Source organism: Dendrobium catenatum, unplaced genomic scaffold (genome assembly GCF_001605985.2).
Source record: "Dendrobium catenatum unplaced genomic scaffold, ASM160598v2 fragScaff_scaffold_1202, whole genome shotgun sequence".
NCBI lineage: Eukaryota > Viridiplantae > Streptophyta > Magnoliopsida > Asparagales > Orchidaceae > Dendrobium > Dendrobium catenatum.
In genome coordinates this window covers 728,087-737,604 of record NW_021319664.1, presented here as the reverse complement: position 1 = coordinate 737,604, position 9,518 = coordinate 728,087, and the positions used below count along the sequence as shown (strand labels likewise).

At 38.2% G+C, this 9,518-nt stretch overlaps 1 protein-coding gene across 1 annotated transcript in view; it reads left to right on the top strand.

The window, feature by feature from the left end:
• LOC110095416 (E3 SUMO-protein ligase MMS21) overlaps positions 1 to 9,518 on the top strand; it is a 21,013-nt gene that overhangs the window by 951 nt on the left and 10,544 nt on the right. The window lies entirely within an intron of this gene.

The window sequence follows — 9,518 nt, the reverse complement described above, 5'->3', positions numbered from 1 at the left end:
TACCTATATGTCAAAATTAAATCCCAAAAACCAAAAAACAAAATTTACAACTCATGAAGTATAGAAAAAAAAAATGAAATGGTTAGAGCTGCCAAAATAGAGTCAACCTCACAAACAGAGCTCCCAAAAAATGAATACACTTGGGGGGTTGGTTATAAAATTAAATCCCAAAAGCCAAAAAACAAAATTTACAACTCATGAAGTATAGAAAAAAAATGAAATGGTTAGAGCTGCCAAAATGTAGCCAACCTCACAAACAGAGCTCCAAAAAATGAATACAACAAACCTGTGAGATAAAAAAGGATGCAATAAATAAGTGGACTTTTATAGAGTCATGAGGGGAAAAAAGGTTCCCCTAGCTGCTACATGGACCATCTAAGGGGGACCAGCTTGGTTGTCAACCAACATTCATCACTGTCCCCAATGCAAAGCACCAAGAAACCCACCATGAGTTCAAAATAGGCTGCTTAGGAAGAAGGCAACATAAGCCATACCAAAAACGAAATTGCAGGTGAAACAGCATTTTCGAGTCACATAATTCCTCATCCAACAACAACAAGCCAAACCAGGCCACTTCTAGCACAATTAAACCAAAACCATAAGCACATACCAAAAACTCCCAAAGAATAGCCAGAAGTAAAACCTGTGGCATCAATGGCATTGAGATAAAATATGTTTAATATTATCAAACTTCACCTAGAAATTTTTAGAAGAATTGCTTTCTTAATATTGTAGCTGACTGTCGAAATGCTATTCATTTTTTCACCAAATCTCCTTCATTCTTCTCACTCCATATATAATATAAGGAGCGGCAAGATATCATGAAATAAATGTTTTAGCCTGCTTCAGTACATTAGCCTCTAGTCTCGTCTGCTCGTGTATTAGCCTCCTTCAGCCTCGCTTGCTCGCTTATCAGCCTCCTTCGGCCTCACCTGCTCATGTAAATGAAAAAAATGACACTTGTGTAAATCTTGGCTTGCTCGCTCATAGAAATGAGGAATACGAAGGGATACGACATACACAACTACTTAGAATGGGGCTCATTTTATTAATTAGGATTTTTTATAATTAAATATTAGGACATACATGTCCGAGACGCTTGTCCATTTCAAATTAATTATTATGTTAATTGGACACAGCTTTGGACGTGTCTGACACATGTTTGACACTGCATACCTTCATAAGAATGTGTGTTGGTGCATCATAGATTGAGCAGGTTGTTTTGGATTTGCTTTAAGTACAGGTTTTGAGTGTTTTGAAGATCAAGAATAGCTTTATAAAGATAGTTGGAGGATGCCCCCCCAAGTTTTGGATTTGATAAGACCTTTTAGCTTTTGCAACTTGCAATAGAAAGAAGCATTTGAACTACCACCATAATTTTGGGCTAGATTGAAATAAGAGCATCTCATAAATTGGTTTGTTTAGACCAATAGTTTTTGTATAAGAATTTATGCTTTTTACTATCAAGGGAGTTGCAGAGCAGCACAAGAGGGCTATGGTCAAAGCATCTTGGGTCATCAACTTTGTAAAAAGAAGAAGGGAAAAGCTCCAATCATTAACTAGAACCCTATCCGACTTTATATGAATAGGATTGACACTTCTTTGATTAAACCATGTAAAAAAAAAGGCCAACAGACACAAGATTATGAACTCTAGAATTAAAAATGAGATTATTAAAGTCCCTTAGTTTACTATTGTGTATGAAGGCACTTCCAAACTTTTCATGGCTAAATCTGCAACCATTAACATCTCCAATAATAGCCCAAGGTAAGGTAATATTACCGACAATTGATAAAGTATTTTGTCAAAGTAGTTGTCGTTCCACTTGAGAATTAGAAGTATAGACCGCCAAAATTTGATAGGAGGGGCTAGAACCAAAATAAAGAGTTCCATGTATCAGTTGATTTGAAGAAAAAATAGGTTGGAATGTAACACTAAAGTCTTTCTATTTAATCATGATTATTCCGGGTTCTGAGAAATCAAAATTATAAAATCAGGCTTCATTTTCAAAATTTTATGAGAGGCAACGAAGATGAGAACACTTGCCACATATTTACGAATCTTTGCTTCCAGTTCCAGAATACACAACATATCTAAGCAGCAAGAACGGACAAGCTATTTACAATTAAGGATTTTTTCAAGGCTATTGAAACCTCTAACATTCCAAGTTGCAATGTTAGGGAGGTTCATTAGGATTTTGTGTTGGTGGTGGCTGCCTTCATGACACTCTTTGATCTGGTGGGCTTGGGAGGTTGATTGGGTTGATGCTAGTTTTACGGCATATTATTTTTTGGCATTGATTCATCTGTGAGATGGTTTGGATGGAGCTCTTCAGACTGAATGACAAATAACTTATTTTTTGTAGGCAAGAGGGCAAGGTTTTCTGAAAGAAAAATCATAGAGGGATTTGGTGGAGGGTGATGTTTTTCAAATGTGGTCTTAAAGTTCGGTAGGGGCTCTTTGTCTGTGTAGTAGAGGTGCACATTTCTGGCATTGAAATAGACGCATGTGGGGGCTTTTCGAAGTTGGTGGAGGCATTGGATATTATAGGCATGGTTGGGTAAGAGGTTGCTAGTTGAGCCGTGAGAGCGTGAGAGGGCTTAGGAACAGAGAGGCGGGGTGGGGGTCTCCTGGCCTTTCGACTTATTCTTCTACCCCGTAGGTTCAGTTGTGACTTTTAATTATGTGGGTGGTTTGATGTGGCAAAAGTTTGAGGGATGCACCAAAGAGACACAACTGACACATAAGGCGGTTTTCCATTATATTGAACCCTGTGATATATAATTTTTTTTCCAGCAACTGAAACATAAATTTCATATGGGAGGGAAGATGTATTTTGGACCAAGACACAAACTCTCACAAAAGTTAGTCAAGTTTTTTTTACCTTTAGAGAGTTGATGACGAGAGGTCAACCAACAAAACTGACAATTTTTATAATCCATTAGAATTCCAGCATGAAAGAGGGAGGTCATGGATTTTGATGAAAAGGGATATGGATGAGAACTCATCACATTTCAGTATAAACAAATTGGACCCTTTCTGGAAAATAAAATGCTTACCCACTAAAAATCAAGAACCAGTTGTCCACACCATGTCAAAATCCTCTAGGGTCTATAACTTAAGAAGGAAGAAACCCTCACTTAAGGAGAGAAACTGAGTGAACCTTTGAACGTCCGAGCTTTATGGATGGTGGGGAGAAGGGCCTCATAGTAAGGTTTCCTACCCCCACTCTGTGGAGCTTTTAGAAATCTCATCATTAGAAAAAGTATAAACTTGTCTTGGGGAGGAACAGAGGTTAAAGGAAACTCTTTGGTGGTAGGATTGATGATGTGAAACTACTAGGAGTTACGATTAAAATTAAAAAGAGAATTGTTTAAGTTTGCTATTATAAGTTTATTTTGATCATGCAAGATAGGGTTAAGAATTAGAAACGTTAACTTGCTTAGGCCAAAGATTTGCAATAGAGATTAACCAAATCAATTCATTCAAAGTTCAAGGAGAATTTAAATGCAAAGTACAATTAACAAAAATCCAATGTTTAACAACGAGAATTTCACCTCGTGGCCGTCTCACTCAAAGATTGGTAGGCTTTTAGCGGAGATAGAAGATCCAAGCGATGAAGGATGTTACCACTAGAGAGAGGGCGCCGAAGAACTTCGTCGGAGGAAAGGAAGCCGGTGGGGAGGGATGTCGTAAGTGGCCGTCGAGGCTCCAATTGTACTTGGAAAATTGTCGGTCGTAGATGCTTGCAAGGATCGGGACAACTCTCTCCAAATATTCTTCCACGGTGGTCTCGTCTTCAAATCCTACGTCGAAGCACGGAGATCGTAGGATGTTGATGCTTCCGTCGGCGTTGAACACAAGACCCCACTCAAGCTCCGGATCCGCTATTCAACATTGAAGTGGATGTTGAAGAGTGTCGTCGTATTCTCTTGACTCCAATTGTTATGAGCATCCAACTTCACCCGAGAGGGAAAGGGACGGGGTCGGCCAAGGTTGGGAGAGAGAGGGCGGGTGGATTGGGAGAGCAAGTCTAGGTTAGATGAGAGGGAGAAGGGATTTACTCAATTCTGAAATTAGATTCAGATTTAAGTAAATTTGGAGGGAATTTGATTTAAAATTTGAATTCCAAGCCTCTTGTGATCAATGCCATGAAGTGGCATTTAATGGGAATTGATCCCAAGCATGGCCAGCGGTTGCTAGAGGGGAGAGGGAGGGATTAATTCCAAATCCTGAAATTAATTTCAGGATTAAGTAAATGGGAGGGAAATTTTTATTTGAAATCAATTTCAATTTCAAATATGATGTGGCATTAAAGTGGTAACCAAAAGGGGAAACCCATTATAGGGCCGGCGGCATGGTGAGGAGGAGGAGAGGGAATTTAGGGAGAGAGTATGCACTTTCCAATTTGATCGATGCCACTAGGATGAAAGTTATCAAATCCACATGTCATGAGATTTGGAGTGGATCACTCAAAACCTTCCTTTTTTGGAAAATTTCAAATAAGGAAAGTTTTGAATTTCAAATTTTGAAATTCAAAAAGTAGTAACTCCCTTATTTATTGCTAGGCAACAATCAAGGAGCCACTAGGAGGATTGATGGCGTCACCATGGTTGGAGCAATGGATGGCCGGCGGTTAGTGGAGGAGGAGGGGAAAGGCTGACGGGTTGGGTGAGGGAATTTAACTGAGATTGGAATTTTAGTGATGGTACTAAGCGAATAACGAGTAGGAGGAAGGATCTCGGGTGGAGATCGGTGTGGAGACAAGAAGATCCAAAATTTAGAAACGAAAGCGAAGAGATAACGTAGACCACGAGTCGAGGACGCTTCCAACGACTGGTGGGTATTGCAAATGCTCACCTTGAGCTTGATCACCCTTCTCTAGCTCTCATGCAAGAAGAAGAAGATAACATAAAAATTCATTCAAATATTCATTAAACTCAAAATGATACAAGAGACCACTATATATAGGTCTCAACTCATACAAAGTGAAAATACTAAATTGCTCTCTGGGCTACAATGATAACATAACTTCCCACAGGGGTAAAAATGGAAGGACAGTAAATAAAACAATAATAAAATACATCATGACATCTAAATCAAAAGTAGAGGCGCTGAATCGTGGCCGTCGATCTGCGGTTTCGCCGGCGATAAACATGTCGGTAGCGTCTGTCGATGTCCTCATCAATTGTAGGCTGTAAGGAGGCCTTTCCAGTTGAGCGAAAGGAGCCCCAATGCATTTGAAGAGAAGGGGTTGCCGTCAGGAATAGAGGAGGCGCGGGAAGCAAAGGGGAATCGACAAGGTTAGCAGCAGACATTGAAGGCATAGGGTGAAAAGGGGGAAGGAGGAGAAGGAAAAAGCGGAGGGGAGAAGCCCCCGGCAGGGAGGAAGGCCAAGACAGCAAGGCGGCTAGGTTACACACATAGCTGAGCTAAACCCTCACACTCTCTGAGGCAATCTTGTCAGTGAAAGTTAATGGTTGCTGCAGTTTATTGTTGATTTGTGAATATCTAAGCATAGATATATCTTGGCCTTTCTGTTATATTGATATAGATAAAGCTATGTAAAGATGTTTCAACAAATGTGATTAGATAGAGAAAACCCTTACCTGTTCTGAATTTCTATACCAATTGTTTTGTCTCTGCCCGGATGAGCAAGGCCGAGCATTTATTTTAGGTTTACACTCATTGCAAGATCTGTGCCAATTCCATGAAACGAAAGCTAATGAAAAACCTGTAAAAACGACATAGTTAACATGCTTTATGGAACGCAACTTAGCATTAAAGTTGCTTGGTGTTTTAAATTGATCTGGCTATGTCTTTCGATTGCATTGATGCTAGTGTGTTGCTTTTCCTTTTTGTGATTCATCATCATAATCATTAGGATTATCCCACCTATTTGGTGTTGGCTTTATGATTCCTTAATCTTAATTCCAGTTTGCCTCTTTTAACAATTTTTTTTTAAATTAACAAATTCTCAATTTTCAAATAGTGACAATTTCTCACTTTTTCTTTTGGTCTATTTTTTGGCACTTCGAAGATACATATTTATAAGCACTACACTACTTTGTGTGGCCAAATTTTCTATTGAAATTACTTTAAAATGTTTGCAATATAATTTTTATTTCCTTTCAAGTAGGAAGAAGTCTTTCTGTAACTAATTGGCTCCATTTTTGGAAGTAATTAGGTTTATTATTGTTCCTAAAATATGTATTTTTTATCACAAAATTACAGATTATTAAGAAATCAAGTGTGGTTTCACCTATTTTATTTTATTCTTTTATTCCATACGCATCAGAAATCTTCTCATAGCTTGTCCTGTTATAATCTTTTTCAATTTAAGTCATCTTTAATATATATCCTTTTTTTTCTTAGGCATATGCTGTACTAATTCATCCATCTTTCTCATAATTGATATTTTAAAATATCTTTTAATCCAACTTGAAGAGTATAAGTACTAGCTATATTTATAATGTCTTTATTAATAATAATGTTAATAGCAATCACATTATCATTAACCCTCTTTATTTCAACAAATTTATCTTTCAATTTATTTTTCACTATTATCCCATCTCTATATCTATTGTAAACCTTTCTAACATGAAATAACTTAGACCCTTCCCCCATGCATTTTAATTTTTCCTTTTTTCTTTTTATTATTTTGTAAACAATAAATATTTAATCTTCTTCTAATTATTTTGTCCATTAATTTTCTAGTCTGCCCATTCAAACAAAGATTAGTTAATCTAATTTTAGTTTTGAACGTAGTTGATCTTACTTATGTTCTACCTTAATAATTTTCAATTATGATGCACATGTGGGTGGCAGCCCAATTAGCCATTGCCTATTTTCATCATTATCAAGTTAAGATGTATGTGATTTGCATGTGGTATGCTAGCCAGTCTTTTTCTACTTTTCACCGCAATTAGGTTCAACTCTGCACATCACTTATAGTATTGTCTTGACAAACCCTTCTTATTTCTCTTTACAATCAAGCTAGGTTGTTGTACATGTTTTTTATGAGACATTATTGCACTAGCACAATTCAAATTTAGAATAATTTAACTAGTTTTGGCATAAGGTTTTTGTGACTGTTGTCCTAATATCAAACTCTTATAGGCTTGGGAGTGGCAATTGCAATTTCACTCCAAAGTACCCAAATTTCAATATCTATTGCAAGCAACTTTAAAATTAATGCAAAAAAAGAACTCAAGTGTGAACTCGTAGATTATAATGCAAACACATGCATCTCAAACTTCTCTAAGGCTCATAGTAAACAAATGGTCAACACCTTACACAATGTTGGGATCATGCGGGAGACCTTTGAGTCACTTGTTGTTCACTAGGTGTGGTAGGCCAACTTAATTAATTGAACTTAATCTAAAAGGTGGTTTCCTACCCTTCAGAGTTTTATCATATTTGGATGCAAATAGGATTGAAGGGTTATGGGATTAAAATACTCAATCCTTTAAACTTGCCAAACAAATTGATAGAGTGCTTTGGATTAAGTAAAATTTTTATCATATGGAAAGGAACTGATATCATTTAATTTAATTTTTTAATCATAGGGAAGGAATTAATAGGACTCAATGGCAAAAAAGGATTCATGTAGCCGACCTCACGTAGTGGGATAAAGGCTTGATGATATTGTTGTTGTCATTGATGTTGGAAGAATAAGATGTTATAGGTTACAGAAAGATTGAGGAAACAGAAGATGTGTTAGAGAGAAATAGCTTACTAATTAGATTAATTCAAACCGTAATCATCTAATTGATTACTCAAGGATAATTAATTATTCCTAACTAAAGTAAAAATGATCATAATTATTCAATTTAAATGCCAATTGATTACTAGTTAACTCCAAAGTGATACATAATTAGCTTAAGTTCACATCTCAAACGTAACCTTGAAAATCCCACGCGTAACGTGGAATCATCATAGCCCGACATTGACATCCATGTGCATCTGACTCACATATTGATGAGGACATCCATAGAAGATTCCGGCACACGTACCATCGGAGGGGTTGTCGAGCAACGACCATGATTCAGAGTCTTTATTTCTGATGTTTATTTTATTCATGTAATTTTATTTCGCGTTTTTCCATTTGTACCCTTATGAGGGAGTTAGTGTTTATTGTAGCCCAAGGGCGATGTTGTCTTTTGTCATTTATTTTCGGATAGCCTATATATAGGCTTTATCATTGTATTTGCTCTTTAGTTTTTGATGAATGAAAAGTTATATTTAATGTTCTCTTTGTGAGAGCAAACCTCTTCGATCTCTTAGTGTGTTCGTAGGAGAAGCTAGATCTCTTTGTGAGTTCTAGGTTTTCTTGTCCTTCTCTTTTCTTTTATCTTTCTTGATCAAGTCGTCGTTGCGGAGATCTGGATTGAAGTTATTTGTGGAAAATTGGAATTTCATCCTTTGGAACCCTTGAATTTTCCCTACAACCTCCCCCTCCCTTGCTCACTGCCGCGGGCCCTCATGGATTGCCCAGGCCGTCGGCCTGCAGCCTCCAACCCGCCGGCCAGCAGGCACGGCCAGCCCACTAGCCCGCCGGCTCCCCCCCCCTCCCTAGTCCCCCCTTGTGAATTTTGAATTTTCCCCTCCACTTAATTGCTTTCCTAATCAAGCCCTAGCAAATTTGGAAAGTTGATTAATGGGAGTTACACTTGATTTGAAATTCAAATTTCAAATCCCTCCTCTTTTCATATGAGTTTGGGAGTTACTTAATATAATTAATTCTGAAATTAAAATCAGAATTTTGGTTATATTAATTTAATTCTATGTGGTCCCCACCTATTCAAATCCTCAAGCCACATCACCCCTTACATGGCCGGCCCCTCTCTCCCTCTTTCTCCCCTATTAATTTTTCTTTAATGCACCTTTAATTCCTTCCCTCCTAAGCTTAATTTCAAATTCAAATTTCTGAAATTGAAATTAAGATCTCTCCAATTTCGAAATATGAAATAAACACCAGATTTTGTGCTTCTTCCCCATAGCCTCACCTGCCACTGCTCCTCTCAAACCCGTGAACCCTCCCCTCTCTCCCTAGCTCACGGCTAGCCCTCCCACTTTGTCTTCGCAACTCAATCCCACCATGTATGGCGGATCCCGAATTTGAATGGGGACTCATGTTCAACGCCTACGGTAATATCAACATCCTACGATCCCCATTCTTCGACGCGGGATTTGATCACGAAGACGACACAGTTGGAGGTTACTTGGATCGAATCCTCCCCATTCTTGTGCAAGTCGTCGACCGACAATTTGCCGACTACGAGTGGATCATCGACGGTCAACATTCCTCGCCACTTCCACATCCAACGCCTCCCTCTCCATCACTACGAATCGCCGGCACCGTCTACCTCGGAGTGATCTCGTTCCTTGTGTGGTTCTTCTTCCTCCGACAACCCTAGACATAGAAGAGTGATCTTAAGCCTCAAGGTGAGACGATCGCTTTGTTAACCGCCGGATTCTAGTTGGCTATTCATTGTCATTACTTTTTGATTGAGGTT